Genomic DNA, 21270 nt, shown 5'->3' with positions numbered 1-21270 from the left:
CATGACATGTCATGACATAACATACTGTACATAACATGATATGATACGACGTGACGTGACGTGACGTGAAATCACATATACAACATACCGTAACATAACAGACTGTCACATAACATGATTTGACATCACATTACATAACATACAGTAACAGCATAACATCACAGCACAAAACATGACACAAGATAACATAACATGACTGTTGAGTTACATATACAAAATGTGAAGAAGTCTTGGCAGCACCAAACCTGCATCCATGGCATTTGGGGGGGTGTCATAAATTGGTCATTCTAGATATAGATAGGCCATAGTGGATGCTGTTATTATTACACACACAAGTCATGCATAGACGTGCTTGCACAGGCTTAAATGTACACTTGCGTGCAAACACAGACCCTCACGCAACCACATGTATGTTTCCAGGCATGCAGCCATACCAACAATATGATTACGCAGACTGAAAGTTTCGGGTGAGAGACTCAATCAGTTTGGGTATGTTTAGTTGTTTTTGTGATGTATTCCAGGGTAAGCTGAGGACAAAGACATCATAATTAAAAAACAGAGAATAATAAAATCAGAAATCCTAAAAGAGATTGGAGTTATGTTACAGGATATCATTAGACAGACTACTACAGACAAGACGGGGCAAATACCTTTCTGCCAGGCCATCTCTTTACTTGTGAACACTGACCCCTAGTGTTCGTCACTAAGTTTTTAGAAAAAAGCACTCCAAAACCTCTGTTAACAAGCAGATATTTAAAGCTCTTAATTGATCTCTAAACCTTAAAAGGGGAGATAAAGCCAGAAAATATGATATCATCAGTACATATATTGAAGTCAAGTGATCATACAGTACTGCTGGCTTGGAATCAGAGATTTCATTTCTTCATATTTTTTGCTCTTGTTTGAAGAACTTCATTCTGTGTATTGTTTATGTGTATATATAATACATATAATATAATACATATACATACATATATAATACAGTGTGTATTATGTATAAAATAATTTAGTATATTTTTAAGTAATTTTACAGCATTTAATTCACCATCTCCAAAAGACACTATAGTAATGATAAACCAGCGTGTCTGTGTATGTGTGCATGTATACTTCATGTTTTTGCTAGCTCTTTGCTCTCTCTTGCTCTGTCTCCACTCTTTTCTACTCATATGTTTTCAGCTCTGTAATCCAATTTGGTGAGAAGCATCAGTGCGTGCACACGCATGTATACAGTATAATGATACACACCCGCACAAACACACACAGCATCCTGCGCCGTAGTGTCTCTGGCACCAACTATGTTGAAGTTTCCCTCTAGGCCCAGCTGGCAGAAGTTACAGCGGAGCAACAATGTGCCTGCAGGACGGGCCAGGACGGGTACGGGACGGGGGCCCCACGGCCCCGCTGAAAGGCTCCTATTGTCCGGCCCCACCTCAATCAGGGACCATTAATTATGGGCCATGGAGCGCGGCTCTGAGTCAGAAAAAGTCCAACCTCCAAACTCCCCTCCCCATACACACACACACACACACACACACACACACACACACACACACACACACACACACACACAGCTAGGCTCCCCTCCTCCCCCTTTACAGCATAAACACACTGATGGGGCTTAGAAGAACCAGCACCTCCTCCCCTCCATCCCTCTACCCCTCAACCCCTTCTCCCGTCTCTGCTGGCTCTTTTAATGAAGCCAAGCTGAGCACTAAGCAGAGAGCCATTACAGCTCTTGCAGATTTTCTTTTTTTTTTTTCAAGAATTAACACTTGAGCACTGCAGGGGGATAAAGAGAAAAGGAAAGAAGGGAAATGTCCCCAAAGGTGTTTTCTTCCTATTTCTCTCTCTCCTTTCACTTTCACCAGGGGATCTGAGAGCTCGGTGGCTTTTGTGTGAGTTTCCACTGCTCACCCTTACACCTCCACCTTTATCTATTCCCCCTGGCTCAACCTGGCAAAGAAGAGTTGCAGCAAACAACTGATGCTGTATGTGATAAGAAAGGAAAAGATGAGCATGCTTCTTCATTTAAATCTTTCGGGGCCTTAGGACTGGGGTAAGCTCAAAACAAGGTAGTTTGTACGACATGTCATCTGACCAGATCGGAATGCAAAGTGTATATAGCTGTTCCAAATTGAGTGATCTTGAGAGAGAAGTTCATATCCCTACATTTAACCGACTGCTGCGTGAAGTGTGCGTGTTTGCCGGATTGTTGATTTTGTGAAGTTACAAAAATTGCTGACCACTGTCACACCAAATTCCAACATCTGAACGGTGTGAGGGGGAGGGCGTTTCAAACACTGTTTGAAGAACCGATAAGCAAATAACTTTATTTGCGCAAAAAGCCCCACACGCAAACATGCCAGACAGAGCTCACATAATGAGAAATAGCATGGAAGTGCCAACAGGATATTTAGCACACAAGAACCATATAACAAATATTTTATATAACAAAAAAAACTAATGGCAAGAATAACATACATTTTGACAGGCAAAATAAATGCCAAAATATTTCACAAGAATAAAAGTATCAATTACAAAATGAGCTAAATAAAAGGACAATTATATAAGATTATAATAAAACCAAAATGACATCATCTGGTTTCATTATTACAGTGTACTGTTTGATCGACCCTGGGGGATTTCATTACACATCCCTCAGTAATTTGACGCCACCCACGAGCAGTTACTCAACACAAAACTACATTTTGATTTGGACAATAACCTGTGGTCTAACTGTAGCCAACAGACCCCCACCTCTCCCGCCCCTCTCGCCCCTGGAGTTCAATTCATTTATTCATAGCAACTCTAACACATTCACATCATAAAACAGTGGCATAATGGCACACACGAGGGCTCAATCATTGCAAATAAAACACTGTGAAAAAGACAGCGGGTTTCCAAGCAGAGATTTGAATGAATTGGTTTGGGCAGGATGTGTTAAGCTGAGGCCAAATGTGTATCACATTCAACCATATGGGCTTCAAAGAAAATCATGACTATGTGCTGACAATGTACAAGGCCCATGCTGAGCTTGTGTTTGTTTTTTAAATGCTGTCATGTCGTATTTACAGAGCAGATATGAGCCTGAAGTGATGCGTTTAAGTAAGGACCTGGAGTCAGTTGCAGTTCATACTTAGCTGAGTGATTACATAACTGTTTATTTTAGTTTATTTAGTGGAGATTTATGCTTCACTAAATTAAAATGGGTTGCACCACAGAAACTATTTCTTATGTAGAGATGAGTTGTTATTAATAGTGCTGGCCAAAAATTAACAAACATTTTTTTTCTACTTATACTTTTGCAAGTTCAATTCATACTGGATCTGCACTGGTACATACTGCCTCCAGGAAATAGCCATATGCATGCGCTTGAAATTTTAGCTTGTTTTCAGCAGTGTTGGTGGCGGGTCCTGTCTAGATGGTTACCCTTGATTTGCAAAAATATTCTTTAACGATGGTGGGGACTTACTAACTTATTAAATATTGTTGCTGTATTGTAATAATGTCTGTCTGAATTACTTTAAAGTACTTGACGTAGTATAAAGAGTGACAAGTCCACATAGGCAGGAGGTTGTGATGGATAAATGGGTCAAACACATTGACTTTGGACGTTTGTTTCCTGTGTGAAACCAAAAGTCAATGTTGACTATTGATTATTTTTAGACTTAGTTGACTTATTGTCTTCTTTTTTTTTGTTATTATTTTTAGTTTTCAGTTGCAGTTTGGTTAGGTTTGGGCAACAAAACTACTCGGTTAGGTTTAGGAAAAGATAACGGTTTGGTTTGAAATAATGACTCAACACTGACTTTTGGTTTCACATGGGACACAAACAGCGGTCCCCTGGGTGAAAGCATGGAGGGTGAAAGTCCTGTGTTTGTAAGCTTTCTGGCAGAAAACCCTGAAGAAACATCGCGTACAAATCTCACGAGAGTTTTGCAAATCTAATCCATCTAGACACGACCTTGGTGGTGACCGAGTGAATCAGATTTTCCCCTTTGGGGGTTACCGTATCTGCACGCGCACTCGAACTAACTTGACTTGGCTGCTGCTGATACCCAGCTCTCGTACATACTCGCTGCCCTCCACGCTTCCAGTATATGCCGAGTTGCAGCCTGTATGCCGAATACCGAAGAGACTGCTTGGGAGCTTCGGGACTCGCCAGATTCGTTCAGAGCAAAGATGCTCTATAACAAGAGTCAGACCGTAGACTCAGGGCCTGTTAGCCTGTTAGCCTGTTAGCTTGTGGATCTTGTTCCTGCTGCAGTTTGGTTGATACTTTGACTACTTTTAGTGTAGGTTAGTGTTGATAATTGTTTTGCATGCTGATTTAAATACTTTTATCGTCTGTAGGTATATATATATCCGTACTCGATATCATTGGATATCGTGTTAGTGTGTCCTGCACTGGTGTGGCCTGAAAAGCGCGCAACACCCAATACTTGAAAACGCAAAATATTCAATATATTTAGAGGTCTGGACCTGGGTATACTGAGGCCACACAACACTTGAATGCTCTCGGCACTAGTTACAAATGATTTATACTGGGAGGTGTAGCTGTTGCAGCTAACTGGCAAAACTAACATGCTAATATATGACCCATTTAGAGTGAAGAGTAAAAGAGGCACTATGACATATGGCTGACATACATGACCTGACACTTCAAAATATTGTTTAATGATGATAAATGATAAATTACATTTCACCAAAATAACACAATATATGTCAGATTACAAAATGTACGCTAACATCAGACTAAATGACTAAATAGTGCTGTTAGGTTAGCATAATTGGATATTTCCCAGTCATTCAAAACAGCATGAATGCTACAAACTCTGAAACACATGTATGCATATATGACTGAAAAACTCATAAAGGATTGGCAGTTAAACTTTTCATTTTTAGCAGTTATGTTACAGTTTGTGATGCTACAGTGACTAGCTACAGATGTTTTCTAGTAAGTGATTTACACATTACAAAAGTATTTACTAGCTAAGGCATTCCTTAAGTTTTAATGGTGCAACCTGATTTAGTAAATCACTGATTTGAAACTAGGTAGTAATCACTAAGAACTTGTCTACACACAAACTTAGCGATGGATTTACGAATAGCTAGTGCAACCCAGTCCAGGGCTGAAAGAAAGCAAGAGAAAAAGGAGAAATGTGTTTATATGATAGATGGACAGTTTGGGGGAGGGGTGGAGATGTATTTTTATTGTAGATAGACCGCTGAAAGTCATACATACTCATACATACCTCAGACATATCTCATGAGAGAAAAAGACTGAGAGGAAAGTTGTTTCTCTCTCTTTTTTCCTCACTCATGACATTCCTCCTCTTCTTCTCTTCTACCTTGGTCTGACCCTCGCTTCTCTTTTTCCCCAGAGGAGGTTACATAACACGTTTCCAGCCCCCCCCCCCCACCACCACCACCACCACCACCACCACTAACACACACACAAACACACACAAACACACACACACTGCAGCTCCACTTCATCAGTTCCTGCCCCTCATCCACACCCCCACCTCTTCTCGCGCACACACACACTTGTCAGCTGTGAAATATTTCTCCCCCAGATCTCCTCCACTGGACATTGAACAGACTCTCGAATGCGTCGAGAACCTTCTCATGCCCTGATTATTCTCTCTCTCTCTCTTTCTACATTCTCTCCCGCTCTCTCGCTGTAACCCCTCACCCCACCCCTTTTTCTCCCCTTTCATCGCTCAAACCCCGTTGTATTAATCAGGGTTTTTTTTCCTGCCACCCAGACAATGGTTCTGTTTTACATCACTGATTGGGGATGTGACCCCCCTCAAACACACATATACACACACTCACCCCACCTCTTTCTCTCTCTCTCTCTCTCTCTCTCTCTCTCTCTCTCTCTCTCTCTGCTCACTGGGTTTCCCATTATGCAGAAGTCAGAGAAAAACGGGACCCCAACCTCACGGCTTGGAGAAGGGGTCGCAGGGTGGGGTGAAGGGGGTTGACACCAAGGTCAGCCATGTGAGATCTGGGCCCTCGGGTGGGAGGGTGGGTGGTTTTCAAGGGTTATGGGGGGACGGACAATAGGTCTCTCTGACATGCTAAGAGAAAAGATGCACGGCAAAGAGACCAGATATCAATGACCAGTTTGACGCAGTGTTTTGTGAGATCCACTGTTTCCAGTAGGGGGTAGGTTGGGGGTCTTTTTGTGGATGACAAGTACAAGTGTATTGAGGTATGATGTGCTGGGAGAGGTTTTGGTACATTAGCATATTAACATTCAAGATATTTAATGCTTTAGTACAATTTGTCCATCCAGTAAAAGAAAAAAAAACATACAACATGAAAATTTGTTTAAAAACTAAAATACGTGCAGTATAAAGTCAATGAAATTTGAAATTGACGGTCAAAGTTAGCGGCTACTAACTAGCGGAACTAGTGGAGCATTTAGCAGCTAAAGAGCCAAATATTTCTCTCAGGAGTTGGTGGACACCAAAACAGAGCTAAAAGGAGATTAAATATTGAATTTACATTCATCAGGTGGCCAGAAACACAACTCCAAATAAATGCAAATGTTGCCGTTCCAGTTTATTACTACTTGGGCCTTATCTTATGATTCCTATTAGTAATAATAACTACATCGAGTAAATTGCTGAGATAGAAAAGTCAGACGAGAAACTCCCAGGTTAGACAAACATATACAAAATGAAGGTGAATGGTAAAATAATTACCCAAAACAACCATCGCAGTTTATAGACAAGCTTCATTGTTCAACTTGCCACAGTTGTGCACACACAGTTTCCTGTGCAATTAAGGATTATTACTGACATTTTGGGTAGCTCACTTTCAGTTTTGCCTCCAGTCTTGCAAAACTGTTGGCAAATTTACAACCTGTATGATTGTCTGACCACTCTTGTTTTTGTTGGACCTTGTAGTGATGTTGCTATGTTCCCAGATCTCGGCAATTATCTTAGTGAGTTCAACCAATAGAAATGCTGGCTAAAACCTCAAAAATAAGACCCATGTTGTAATAAACCAGAATTATCATTATAAGTAAGACATTGCTATCATTATAAGTCACACATCTGAATACTACTTTACTACTGATCAAATTTGATTTATATACTTATAAAACGTGTTTCCTGAGCAGTAAAGTGGAACATGTGGATGTATAACATTCAGAATCAGAATATAACGCAAACAACAATAAACATACAGTAATCTGTTGTGACATTTCTGGAGGTGAAGAGTCTCACATGCATCACAAAGAGCTGGATAAAAAACATGTCATGCAAAATAAAATATAATATTTTATTGTTATTAATGTATGTCTGCACACATGAGGGCCAGTGTGTGTTGTCTGTCTGCTATTATCTGACAGTGTGAAATACCTCGGGGTTAACTGTAATTTACAGGCCTGAGCTCTTACACTACACTTTCCATAATATCAGGGGGATTTACAGTTTAATCCAGGCGTCATTGGCAAGTTATTGAATTTAATTATGAAATAATATTTTGGTTACATCATGTTTCATTATTTTTGACTGCCACTGGAAGAACAACTGTGTGTATATGCCCATGCATATTGTGTGTGTGTGTGTGTGGGTGCATGTATCCACATGTGCTACTACCCTTAGCAAGTTTTTCCCATGCCTCATCCTTTGCTGATCATCATGAGTTTAGCTAAACCTTTGAAAACCACAGTGAAGTAAAGCTTTGTGGGCTTTGTTAGGTGTTGTGCTGAGTCCACCACAGTCTGGGTGGCAGACTGAGGGCTGAGACTGACTCAGCTGAGAGCCTTGTGACTTGTGCAGTGTGCCCAGGCTCGGACGGCTTCAAGTCTCATCAACACGTCTGATTGAGAAGCAGAGAGAGGTGGGGGTTTGTAGACTGGCACAGCACTGTCTCAGACTTGGCACAGGTCACTGGATCAGGGGCGAACTTCCTTTAACCAGGACTGCAGGGCCTTTAGTGAGAGGTAGGTGGGTAGGTGAAGGGACTCAATGGATATCATATTTTGCATCTCTAAAAGCCAACTCCAACAAAAAGAGGCGTCCGTTCCCCTGCCTGACCCAATAATGCACAGCAGGACCCGAGCGGGGGCGCCATGCTAATGAGTGCATGTGATTAGTGTGACATAGTGAGCTAGCAATGGGAAGGGAGGGGAGGGAGAGTTGGTGTATGGGAGGGGGAGTTGATGCGTCTATTGGCTCTTAATGAGAACTGAAGGGCCCCCCTTTCTCAGCAGTGGCCCCCGTGGGCTGGTTTTTGAGGGGTCATTTCGGGCTGTGCTGCAGATTAATGATGGGCCACATACCAGCAGATAGAGAGAGAGGTGTGTGTGTGGGGGGGGGGCAGGGCAGTGTGGTGGTGGCAGTGGTGGTGGGGAGGGTTAACTAAGACAAAAGTAAAGCTCTGGAAAAATGATAATTCACCATTGGCATGGAAAGGGGGGTGGGGGTGGGGGGGCAGTGGAGGAGGCGGTGACAAAGAGGCAGGGAGTGGACGTGGAACGAAAGGCAAGAGCGTAGCGTGCGAGAGATATTTTGGGAAGGGGGCTTAAAGTATGTGTGTGTGTGTGTGTGTGTGTGTGTGTGTGTGTGTGTGTGTATGTGTTTGAGTGTGGGTATGGCTGAAAGCTGGAAACAAAGGGAGCGAGCGAGGCCTCAGACTCCAAGGCCTCCAGCACAGAGAAACTCAACCCCCTGTTGCATGCTGTTCTGATTTAAAGTTTGAAAGCTCTTGATAGATTTAACCCAGAGACTGTTGGACAGTGACATAAACACATGAACAGCTCCGAGTCACCTCTTAAAGGTCCAATATGTAAGTGCAGCACAGGGCCCCATGTTGAAACACTGCCTCTTCACCACTGGCTTTGCTTTAGCAGGGATTTATTTGCAGCAATCTGAAAATGAATTATTATGAATGTTATGAGAGCCCGGGATTATAGGTTTTAACATGTGTATGGCGACTAATAAATGTTGTGTTTGTTCACAGAGCAAACAGAGTGTTATTATAAATGATGACAATGATGAAAAGCTACAGAAAATAAATTGTACAAATGTACAAGTTAAACATTAGAACATACAGTAAAGCGTAATGCTGTGACAGTCACCGAGCTAGAAAGTGAACAATTCGATTCAACAGCATTAGTGGTGAAATTACAGTTTGCAACCATTTGAATACTACTCGCCTCACCCTCCCCTTCCAAGCGTATAGGAAAAACTCGCGGAAAACGCAAAAGGCCCAATCTAGCACTAGTGTTTGGTTTGTCCGTTCTGGGCTACTGTAGAAACATGGCGGTGCAACATAGGGACTGCCGTGGAAGGGGACGCGCTCCCTCTGTAGATAAAAGGCTTATACTAAAGTATAAGGTATACTAAGGTAATGAAAACACAACAGTTCTTATTTTCAGGTGATTATACACTAATGAAAACGTACTTATGAATATTATATTCCATTTCTGCCAATAGCTCTAAATGTTACACACTGGACCTTTCAATGTCTTAAGGTCTGAGCATGCTTTTAATATGGGAAGTGGACGAAACCAGGAAAAGCTGCATCTTTGTTTCTACGTTTAGCAATATTTGGCCTCCTCGTTTTTCTGGTCTTTAAAATTTGGTGTGTTCCTTTCTTGCCAGTGTGTTTTGGAAAGAAGTGGAATAGGAAGAGATTGGCTTGGTAGCCGTGTAGACCAACAACTCAATCATCCTTAAGCAGCCACACAGAGTTTGTGAGACCGCAGACTATGATATTTCACATTTTCGGAGGTGCGTGCTGGGTCCTGGCACAAGACCGAAAAGACATAATTGCGGAGAGTGAAAGGACTGGTGCGAAAGGCATGCAGATGCTTTGAAAAGAAACACTGCTGTTGGGTGTCACTGGGATCACACTTTTGGCCTTTCAATGGCTGTACAGTCCATGGACGTATTATGAAAATCTGGATACCATGTTCTAAGATCCCGCCCCATTCATTCCTATTAAAGTTTGCTCACTTGGAGCAAATGCTAAAAAATGTTTTTCAGGTTTCTGCGTTTTTGGGCCCATAAAGTACATAGTGTGCTACAGGCCTTTTCCGGCTGAGCCATTTGATAGCATGCATGTTATTTATTCATCATTTTACAGCCATTGCTTTTGTAATGATTGTGTATGGGAAAAAGTCTTTTTTGGCCAGTGTGCGTCATGTGATCCTGCGATTCCGAGTGAAGTCACTACACCAAAATCCCCTCACAGCCCAGTGCCATTCCTGGGGGCATGGGATGGTGCCTTTAACCACCCAGCCATTTGGAAGCACCAGTTTACCAGCCTTAAGATTATGGTAAACTTGCTACATCCAATGTGATTTGTCAAAACTTCAAAGTCCTTTTTATTTCCAAATTTTCTGAGAAAAATTATATTAAGAAGATATTATTTGTTAACTGTGATAAGTTATTTAACATAGGTCAGTAAATTTCACGTTAGAGGGAACTTAAATATTGTCCTGAAGGAGTGCCGACAAATAAATTCTCTCATGGTTTTTGCTTTCAGTTAAAATGTTGAAAACTCCAAGATCAAATTTGGTCTGACTAAGGCTGATATACAGCAGTGTGAGTCCTAACAGACACCCATACAGCCAGAGGAATAGGAGGTGGTCTTGCATTCCTGCTGCTTTCAGGTGGTTCCAGTGTGGTTTCTGTTGACCCACTTTCACTCCTGTCTGCTGGCTGGATAACACTGCGGTTTAGCAGCAGTGAGAGTTCACACCCTGAATAGCTGGCAGCCATCGAGGGAGGGATGGTGGAAGAGCGGACTACTGTAAGAGTGTGATTAATGAGCGAGTGTTATGGCAGCACCGCAGAGAACAAAGAAACTAATCTACAGCACATGGAGAGTGGAAACACTGCACATACCAGAGGGTGGATCTAAAAACTACCCATGTCTGCTTGGTTAGTAATAGAGCTGAGAACACTGGCTGCGGACATGCTGAAGGTGAATACTTGTCCTCTGATGTTGTGTTGCATAATGTATACTGCACAGAACGTTCCTGCAGCTTCAAAGTATCAGAAAAGTGCCATTTTTTTACTGTAAGAATTCAATTCAATAACAGAAGTTATCTCATTGCACTTTTCCTATAGAGCAGGTCTAGACCGTACTCTTTTTAATATTATTTACAGAGACCCAACAAATCCCACCATGAGCAAGCCCTTGGTGACAGTGGCAAGGAAAAACTTCCTTTTAACAGGCAGAAACTTTGGACAGAACCAGACTCATTTCCACACTGAAAGTAAAATACGATGAGCTCTGAATAACGTGTGCATGGACACATTCATATACATTCTTGTGTGTGTATGGAGGTGTGTGTGTCAGGCATTGATTAATGTCAGAGTGCGATGGCATGGTTAATCTGGTGGGCTTAGGCCTCAGGCGTCTATCCCCTCTACTGTCTGTGACAGGTGTTAGTGTGTGTGTGCTTCCACAGAGAAAAGGCAGGCTCACTCACTCACCTCACCCATAAATCACACACTAGGGCTAATTGATTCAGCTCCGGTTCTTATGCTGCTTCCCCACCAAATCCTTAAAGAAGCGTCCAGGCTGCCTTTTAACAGAGTGTTGGGTTCTGTTATGCAATCCTCTATAAATTACTCATGTTCTCTTCAAAAGACAGAGAGGCGGCTGATTCATGACCTATGGCCACCAGCTCTAGAAACCTTCTGTGTTTAGTGAATGAGTGGTGGTGCAATTTTTTTAACACTACAATGGTAAATGAAGTGGAAGGTGATCTATGATCTTCAATTGGTGATCATCATAATAAAAAAAGTCACCAATCAAAGTCGATGCCACAGAACCAGAGATATCACACATTCTTCTTCCTTGTTTAAACATGGCATCAACATTACCCACAATGCAACTTGGTCACCTACAGTTCAGTCAGAGATTTGGGTGTGTTATGCTAGTAGTAGCTAACGTAGCCTCAAGTAGAGATGAGGAGTGGTCTACAGAGGCTCTCTAACTCCACTCCCCCAGAAGTGTAGTCTTCAGCCTCCTGGATTTATGAACTTCCGAGTTATGTAAATTATCTCAGTGAATCTTAAATCTACATTATTTTTTGTCAACATTACATTATCACTGTATCACAGCATTTTGACAAAAATCAGTGCCATCTGTGATGGATTTCACAACTCAAATACGTTTCAGGAGTATGCTAATGGTTTTTCATATTGTACTGAAATGAATGGAAACTGATGGCAGCATTACTAATTACTAGTGGTGAAAAATATATTTAGATTATAAAAACACAATACATGGTTTGCATGTGGTTAGCTGTGATGTAAAGCTGTGATTTCTAATACATAGGCTAAAACTTGCAAAACTGCTGGTCCCTTAAGTCCATATCTGCAGTTTGGTTATAATGAATGATTTGCTGTCAGGTTTTTCTGGCTGACTCTGTTTGTCTGTCTCTCTTTTTCTCTTTTGGAGCTGTGTTTTGTCTGTGGGTCCAGTTGGAAGTAATCTGCAGGCTGGCAGGGAATGAAAGAGCTCCATGGTTCATCCCTGATGCTCCCCAGCCGCCGTCCGGCCGACCCTCTCCGCGGGCCTCCGTCTCCAGCCCTCCCCAGTGGGATAAGACCTGCTCAAGGTCCCCTCTGTGATGTGGGCTGCCCAATAAAAGCCAATACTAGCTGGATTCCCAGGCCCAGTTTCCCCCTGAGTCTTTATCTTTCACAGCATTGGCTGAGGGTGAGGGCTGCCAGAGAATTAGGTTTCACTCTGCTCACACAGACTGCTTCGCTCTTTGATTCTGCCATGGGTGGAAGAAGCTGAAGCAGCTAGAGGAGTGTGTGTGTCTGTAGAATGGAAAATGCTGAGATGGAAACACATCCAGTCAAGAGGGGCTGATTGGAATGGATATGGATTTCACAAAACAATTCCACAATATTTTAAAATAGTTCATAAAGGATAGGTTCATATTTTTGTTAGTCTATCTTAATTCAATACTCATAGGCCATATGTACTAGTTATTGGTTTGTGGTTTCCCTGACAGTGTTTCCTCTGCTCAGCCGGGGCACAGGGATAGTAACACAAAGAAGGAATTTTATACTTAAAAAGATTGTCTAACTCAGATTGCTGAAGCCTCATATTAGCTTCGGCTGATTAGAATTCATTTTTGTACACAAGAAAATGGTGGGTTTTGTCCCCCATCTCTTACCCTGTAGTTGAGCTAGGGTGCAATCGCTTCACAGAAAAACAGGAACATTACCACTCACAAGAAAGGGAGAGAAAAAAAACAGACAAAAAAAGGGTGACAAGAAAAAACAACTGCTGTACTCTTCCTCGTAGATTTCTGTGGGATATCTCTTTGATTTTCATATTGGATCGACAAAGTTTTCCAATGACTTAGAGATTCTAGCTGCTGTGAGCTTCTGGGTTGGGAAGAAGATCATGTCCATAAACATCTGAGTAGCATTTAAAAACTTCTGACCAAAACCTGTAAAGTCTGGTGCAGAACCAGAACACACGAGCCAGTGTTCCATCAGATTGTTTGCATTTAATACAAAGTGAAGAAGAGGATGGGTAGAATTAATGTAATTTAACAGATGAATAATGAAGTCTATGTATGAACTTATAATTAATTAACTGATGTCTAGAATTAATTGAGTATGTGCTATGAAGACATTTAGCCCATGTATCTTCTGATATTTCGACTCCTATTTCACTCTCCCAGGACGCCCTCAAGTACTATGTGGATGGAGCAGTCTGGCCCGCATACATTTACAAACATAGAGACCAGTTTTTTGGCATCAGGCTCAGTCGTCACTAGGGACTGAAGTTCATCAGGGAGCTGTAAGTTTCAAAATTTGAAATGTTTCCTCTAACATAGTTCCTGATTTGTAGATACCTGAAAAAGTGGGGTGACTGCAGTGTAAATGTTGCTTTAAGCTGAGAAAATGAAGAAAATACATTATCAGTACAGAGTACAGGTCATTAATAGTAACAAGACCATTCCTTTTCCAGGCTGAAAAAACAGCATCTAGTTGTGAAGGAGGGAATGCATGCATTGTAACAAATAGGGGCCAAAATGGAAGTGTTTGGTAGCTGGAATGTTTTTATTTTATTTGATACCATACTTTTATTGAGTTTTGGACTCTAAAACCGATGCTCTTAAAAGATCCAGGAGGGTTTTTTTTTTTTTTTTGGCTGAAGTGCTGGGAGAGAAGTGCTGCTAACGTCCTGCTCTAAAGCCACCCTTGATGGGATAGTGTCTTTAAGCTCCTCAGGGTATGCATCCTGCCAGTAAATGAGGGCTCAGGCATTGGCCGCCCAGTAATAGTGCTGGAACACCGGTAAACCCAGTCCTCCCAGTCTTTAGGTTTGCACAGATGCTTTTTACTTATACGATGTGTTTTGTACCCCCTGATAAAAGGCATGATAATTGAATCCAGTGTTTTAAAAAGGCTTTAGGGAGACAAAGTGGTATATTTTGGAATAAATACTCCCAAGAAGAGCTATGGGTCTATTTATCTTTTTTCAGAATTAAGGAAATATTTGTGGTGTATAATGATTCTGATAATGTTTTGTTTTTAATTGACTCTTTAAACATTCTCAGCAATAAAGGGGCTCTGTCGTCTATACCAAGGCCATCAGGGCCAGCTGCCTTGCCATTTGGGAATTATTTTATCGCTGTGAGGACCTCCTGTAGTGATATTTCTACATTCAGCTCATTTTATGCATTTAGGTCTAGTTTAGGGAGTGAAAGAGAGCGCAGAAATTGAAGGATATCTGCTTCATTTGTAAGACTTTGGGAGGTGTATAATTCTTCATAATATTTCCTGAAGCAGTCAGTTATTTTAACAGGGTCTGTAACTATAGAGCCTAAAGGAGGTTTAATCTTATTATTATATAGCCCTAATGGCTTGTGCACCTCTCAACTGTCGTGAAAGCAGGGGGGCCGGGTTTCTCTCCCAATTCAAACTGTGTATGCCTCACTTTCAGAAGCAAAGTGCTAACTTGCTTTGAAAGAATGCTGTTATATATCTATGTTTTAGTGTTACAGTATCTTTGCAGATGAAGATCTAGCCTCTCTATACTGTTTTTCAAACAAAGCAAGCTGCTGCTCTGTTTCTGTTAACCTGTTTCTCCTTTGCTTTTTTTTTGTGTTGCTTCATATATTACAAATCCTCTTATGACTACTTTAAGGGCTTCCCACAAAGTCGAATCTTAAAACATCCCCTGTATCATTGAAAGCCACATACTCCTTAATAAAAGCTGAGCATTTTTCAAAAAATATTTTATCATGAAGCAGGTTTGGATTAAATGGATTATGGGTTGTAATGGGTCTTCTTCCATCCAACATCGATGCCTATAGTAACAGGACTGTGATCTGAGATTAAGATATTATGGTATTTTGATGAGGAGATTGCAGGTGTTTATTTAGAGTCAATTAAAAAGTAATCAATATATGTGCTGTGAACTTACAAGAAGAAGGAATATCCTTTCTCAGTGGGATGCTGAATTCTCCAGATACAGATTATTTAGCACAACTGTAGAGTCTAGAGTGTTTACTCGGCGCGAGGAAGCCCTATCCATAAGTGTATCTATACTGCAGTTAAAGTCACCACCAGCAATCAAGTTGGTTGTTAATAAATCAGCAATGGGACTGAAAAGACCACGAAAGAAACCTGGGTTATCAAATTTGGTGCATATATGTTTAACAGGGTGACATGAAGAGTCAAAATAGTGCCAGTCAAAATTCTAAAGCGACCTTTAGGATCAGTTTTAGTGGACAAATGTTGAAAAGGAATATTATGTTTAATTAATATGGCCACGGCTCGTACTGAAAAAGTTGAAAATGTTTGCAACCAGTAACATTTTCAACATACATATGATGTGAGTATTGTTTTAAGATAGACTTGAAAAAATCCAAATCCATCCATTAACCTGACTTGAGGTGGAAGGTTTTATACCAATTTAAGGTGGGAAAATAGTTGAAGACATTATGTCATAAAGCAATTGTGAAGTGCTTTCAAGCATCCAGAGCTTTTTGTGCTTTAGTTCTGGAGGAAGCATGAAATATGGCAAGACCCTTGATTACTGAAGGGACTACCATGGGCCTTGTGGTAAGATTATTTTATCAACTGCTGTCTCAGAGGACAAGAATAAGTTTCAGTCTCTTCTAAGTCAACATGGACGAGAAGTTCTGACAGTGCTCAGAGGTATGGAAGTTTGAACATCTGCGTCTCCATTACAACTGGGCAAACTCAATCTGCTCAGGAACATTGTGTGATACATTCGAAAACTCCAGAACAGCTACTGGACCTTGTGGGGAAATTATTTTGTCAGCAGTGGATTATGTACAACATTTTGTCATATTAAATGCCAATGTTTCTAGCAATGCTTGTAGTGTGGCTCTACAGAGTCAGACTGAAATATCTTTGCAACTACTGGATGGATTGCCATGAAATTTGGTGCAGATATCCACGGTACCCAGAGGATGAATTCTACTACTTCTTCTTCTACTGATGTTGTGATCCAGAATTTTAATCCAGTGCCATCATCAAGTTACATTTTTTATTAGTACAACACTTTGGTTTATGACCAAATACTTGCAATACTAATGACATACAGGGACATTAGGGACAGGAACTCTGGCCTCCTGCATGAACGTCGGATACACTAAACACCTATAAACTTCTCCTTGTGTCTGTGGGCATGTTGAAGTTTGACAAAGCTCCTGAGTGAAATTAAAGTGCAAGTCTGACCTTTCTCTGATGCAACATGATGACAGTAATGAATGCGTCTGAGTATGTAGGAGTAGTAATGTACATGTTTGTGTTTACAGCAACCCAACAGCTGCCCTGCCTGCTCCCTGCTTCACTGTCGAAACAGGAAAAGCCTTATTTAACACATTACACACAGTAAAGGATTAATATGCAGTCAGTGAGTTAATCTATTGCACAAATACAGAAACAGAAACAGGTGTGCACACAAACATACAAGCAATTCTACACTGTGCACCGAGTTGAGTTGAAACACACATGCATTTGTGGAAAGGTACACACACGGACAAACAACTCTAAGCCGAAACGCAGAGTAGAATTTATACTATGGTCAGTCTGTCACATACAAAAACATGGATACACCACACACACACACACATACACACACAGAAACATCCCCGGACAGAGTTCACCCAGTTATTCCATCCTTGCGGCAGTGAAGCTGTTTTTCCATCGCTGGGCTCTTAGCGTGACATCGTGGTCCAAACAGCCATGAAATATTACATGAGCCCGGGTTATTAAAACTGTTATTAGCACGGCCAATTGGGGCTAAACAGGACCTGACTGTCACCCTAATGACAGGGTGGCTGGGGGCTGGGAAAAGGGGGGAGGTGGGCTGCTGAAACCTCTGACCATCATCAACCAAACAGCCCCAGTGGATTCCCCACCGCTAACATCCATCCACCACCAACCCTTATCCCTCCATGTGCTCATAACTCTCTGGATCCTCTGCTGCATGAGACAAATAAAACTGTGGTATTGACATACAAAGCCACAGATACACACAGACATGGAGACAGATAGGAAAACAAATACAGACACATTTACACAAATAAATACTGACGTGGATGCACAAATATGCATATAAAGACAAATTCTCGTGCAAATAAACATGTTTATAGATAAATAAACACATAGACTTCAAAATAATCTTCTTCTGTGTTTCAGTTCCTTTTCCAGTACAGTTACGTTGCTGGCATGACTTTCTTCTTCTACCCCACAACTGTTTACGCTGCACATCAGATCATCCTGAGATGGTGAATATTACAGTTAATGCAAAGGCAATGCGTGTGAAGTGCGTGTCTTATGAGTGTCAAAGCTCCACCTCAAGCAGCTACAACATTAAAATGCTGCTTCTACATCAATGAATCAGTAAAGGGGCCATTCGTTATTATGATTACTGATGCTTTAAACCTGCGATTTTTTTGGCCACCTGGGGCAGTGTAAACAAGGTGTGAACACACCACTTGACATATCCTTTCAAGTTGATATGGTGAACTTGTTAGCAAACAGTTGCTTATTTACAGATCAGCAACATTAGCATTCAGTTGTGTTTCTGGCCTCCTGATGAATGTAAGTCCAATGTTCACTCTTCTTTTAACTGCTGAGTGAAATGTCTGGCTCACCAGCTAGTCACTAACTTTGTATGTCTGTAGTTAGGTGCATGGATGTTTTTTTTTTTGCTATAAATAGACTGCTGCGGCTGAAAATGGCACTGATGAGAGCAGTGAGAGGGAACCAAAACAGTAAAGCTGAGGGCCAGAAAACCAAAACAACAAGCTGAAAGGCGATATAAAGCTTTGTAGCACTGAGGGGAACTGAAGAGTTGGATGATAATTCTCTGTGGGTTCATCACTATGAGTGACACCTTTCACTTATATTCATGTGATCCATTGTTAACATAAAAAATATTTATTAAAGCCACTTTAAGTACATTTTGTGTTATTTGTGTACTTTTACTAAAGTAAAATTTTGATTGCAGGACTTTTACATGTAATGGAGTGTTTTTACATTGTGGTGCTGCTACTTCTACTTAAGATAAGATCTGAATACCTCTTCCACCACTGTGTATAACTGTTCATAATCACCAGTATCTGTTTTGGTTAGATTTGGCTAATCAAAACTAAACAAAATGAAGACTAAGTTAGCACAATGTGGTCTGGTGGGCTAGAGGTTCAAATGCATCTTATATCACTGCACACTCCCCTGGTTTGTACCACTGTCTTACTCCCCACATTTCCTGTTTTCTGTAGCTACACTGTCACTATCAAACAAAGGCAAAATGCCAAAAAAGCTTTAAAAAAGAATTTGTTAACACACTTCTGGCGTGCCTCAGATCTCTGTCTTTTCCACATGATTACTATTTTACCCAAAGAGCGCCCAACCCTACAATCTTTAACATCCTGTGATTTTTTCCCACCAATGTCTGCTTTATAATAATAATATGAAAGATATCCAAAATCGACAACATGTATTTACACAAATCATTGAAAAGCCAATAAGCACATATCACATTTCTCTTTCCTCCTACTCAGCTCTATATTCCCCATCTGACCCACCTCTGTTTCCACCTCTTTCTCCTTACAGATTGAGCCCTGCAATAAACCAGCTGAATAGCTTCATACAGAAGACACACACAGAGCCCAAAACATAGCTATAGCCCAGCGGTGGCCGATGCTGACCAACTACAGTGGAGTTCAGCTGGAGCCAGAGAGACCACTGTGGTTATCATCCAAAACACAGTCCTGCTAACTCCCCTACCCCTCCCTCTCAGCCCTCTCAGCCTCCACCACTGAGACAGATAAATTCAAATATCCAAACACACAATGTATATCAAAACTCTACACACCCTCAAACTTTTTTATTGCCTTGAAGCCTGAAATTAAGACAATAAATCACACTTTTTCCGCTTTAACTTGGACATACAGTAGGAAGCAATGGAATCAGTAAACACTTACAACTGGTGTAAACAAGAAACCAAAAGGGCGTAACACAACTTTATTCATCATTTAATAATCTTAGTGATTTCCACAATTATTCAATAGGACATTATGACCAAATATGTATAAATGATTATGATTATTACAAATCACAAACTTTACAAATAAAGTATAGCTGCTTGACATTCAAAAGACAATGTTTGTTCTACTTCCATTTATCCAGTGGTGGAAGGAACATTTTGATCTTTAGTAGTAAAGTAAAAGTCGAGGTACAAGAAAAAGTCCTGCATTAAAAATTGTACTTAAGTATAAGTACAAAAGTGTTAGCATCAAGATGTGAATTCCCTTTGGGATTAGTGAGGCAGTCTATCTGTCTATCTTCTGTAGTACCAAAAGTTAAAGTAATCAACATGCAGAATGGCCCTTTAGGGAATGTTATAGTATTAAACACAGTGGGTTATTATTCTAGATGCATGGCGAGAAGGGGGCATTTTAATGTAATTTACATAAAAATGTACATTTACATTAAATAAAATGTACTTGTTTTAGGGAGAGCTGCTTTATATAATATTGGGTATTTGATATCTATCTATAATAATGTATCATATTTTATAAGCTGATCATAGGTTTGTATGTAAATTTTTATTCCGCCAAATAACTAGTGACTAAAGCTGTGAAATAAATGTAGTAGAGTGAAAAATACAATATTTTCCTCTGAAATGTAGTGGAGTAGAGCCATAAAATGGAAATCCTCAGGTAAAGTAGCTCAGTATTGTACAAGACTTGAGTAGTTACTTTCCCCCACTACGTTTATCACTTTCAAATATTAGCTTCAGATATGGATGTGCTGTACATGTGAAGAGTTGTATTCAAAACCTATGATGGATTATATACATGTAAAATTTAACTTTGCCCAGGAAATCCAGTTATAAAATGCATTTATTAATTGCAATTCTGACAGAACAACTAAATGTGACTTAAAGTAACTTTACCTCAACTTTTAGTCCAATCAAATAATGTCAGTAACCTTTCTGATTTCATAAGGGTCAAGGGTCAACACAGAATGTGAATTATTTAAAAAACAGTGAATAAAATGGGCATCTATTTACAAAATGTATCTCTTTCCCTAATAAGGACAATGGGGTGCAACCAAACGTGATGTGCACATGTTACTTCGAGGAGGGGTTTTAACCCAGTATGATGAAGAGCTTATTTTGTTCTTAACAAATAAGACCACTGATATGGTCATTCAGTTCATGCGCAAGCCTCACTTAAACAGTGGGCAGCACTCTGGTGAGACTGATTTCCAGTTTAAAGGTAATACAAACTAGTAAAAATGAAAAGGTACTGTATGTGGATTTAAGACATCCACTGTGCCTACATCCATATTCAACCATCCATCCATTCATTTGGCCAAAAATTCAAAGAGAAGCACCGAAAGACTATTTCCAGCTCAGGCTCAACACATGGAGTGGGTTTGAATCAACAAACAAGAAGTCTGCTCTATGAAATACGAATCCAAAAACAAAGCTCTCTCTTCAGTGAAACACACACACACACACACACACACACACACACGCACACTTCAGTCTTAAAACCCCCACATGACACACTCGTTCTCTCAAGACCCTTCACCTTCTCCACTTCCAACAGTTAATCACACACATGGGGTTGGAGGGAGGTGAGCTGGGGGTGATGCTGGGGCAACAGTGAGTTGTGGCCCTTTGGACAGTCAACACTGACAGAGCTGGTGAATGTGTGCGTGCACGTGTGCAAGGATCTCCCCTAAGATTTACCCACAATCCCTT

At 40.8% G+C, this 21270-nt stretch overlaps 1 long non-coding RNA gene across 1 annotated transcript; it reads left to right on the top strand.

The window, feature by feature from the left end:
* Nucleotides 1-1535: 1535 nt before the first annotated feature.
* On the top strand, nucleotides 1536-16739 carry LOC122884609. The gene is made up of 2 exons (XR_006379929.1): nucleotides 1536-2056; nucleotides 12445-16739. It is a non-coding gene; the product is annotated as an uncharacterized LOC122884609 (long non-coding RNA).
* The last annotated feature ends 4531 nt before the right edge of the window (nucleotides 16740-21270 follow it).

The sequence above is a fragment of the Siniperca chuatsi genome, linkage group LG11, assembly GCF_020085105.1.
Source record: "Siniperca chuatsi isolate FFG_IHB_CAS linkage group LG11, ASM2008510v1, whole genome shotgun sequence".
Classification (NCBI taxonomy): domain Eukaryota; kingdom Metazoa; phylum Chordata; class Actinopteri; order Centrarchiformes; family Sinipercidae; genus Siniperca; species Siniperca chuatsi.
Note: the sequence above shows the minus strand (reverse complement) of the source record. Positions and strands in the feature narration are given on the sequence as shown.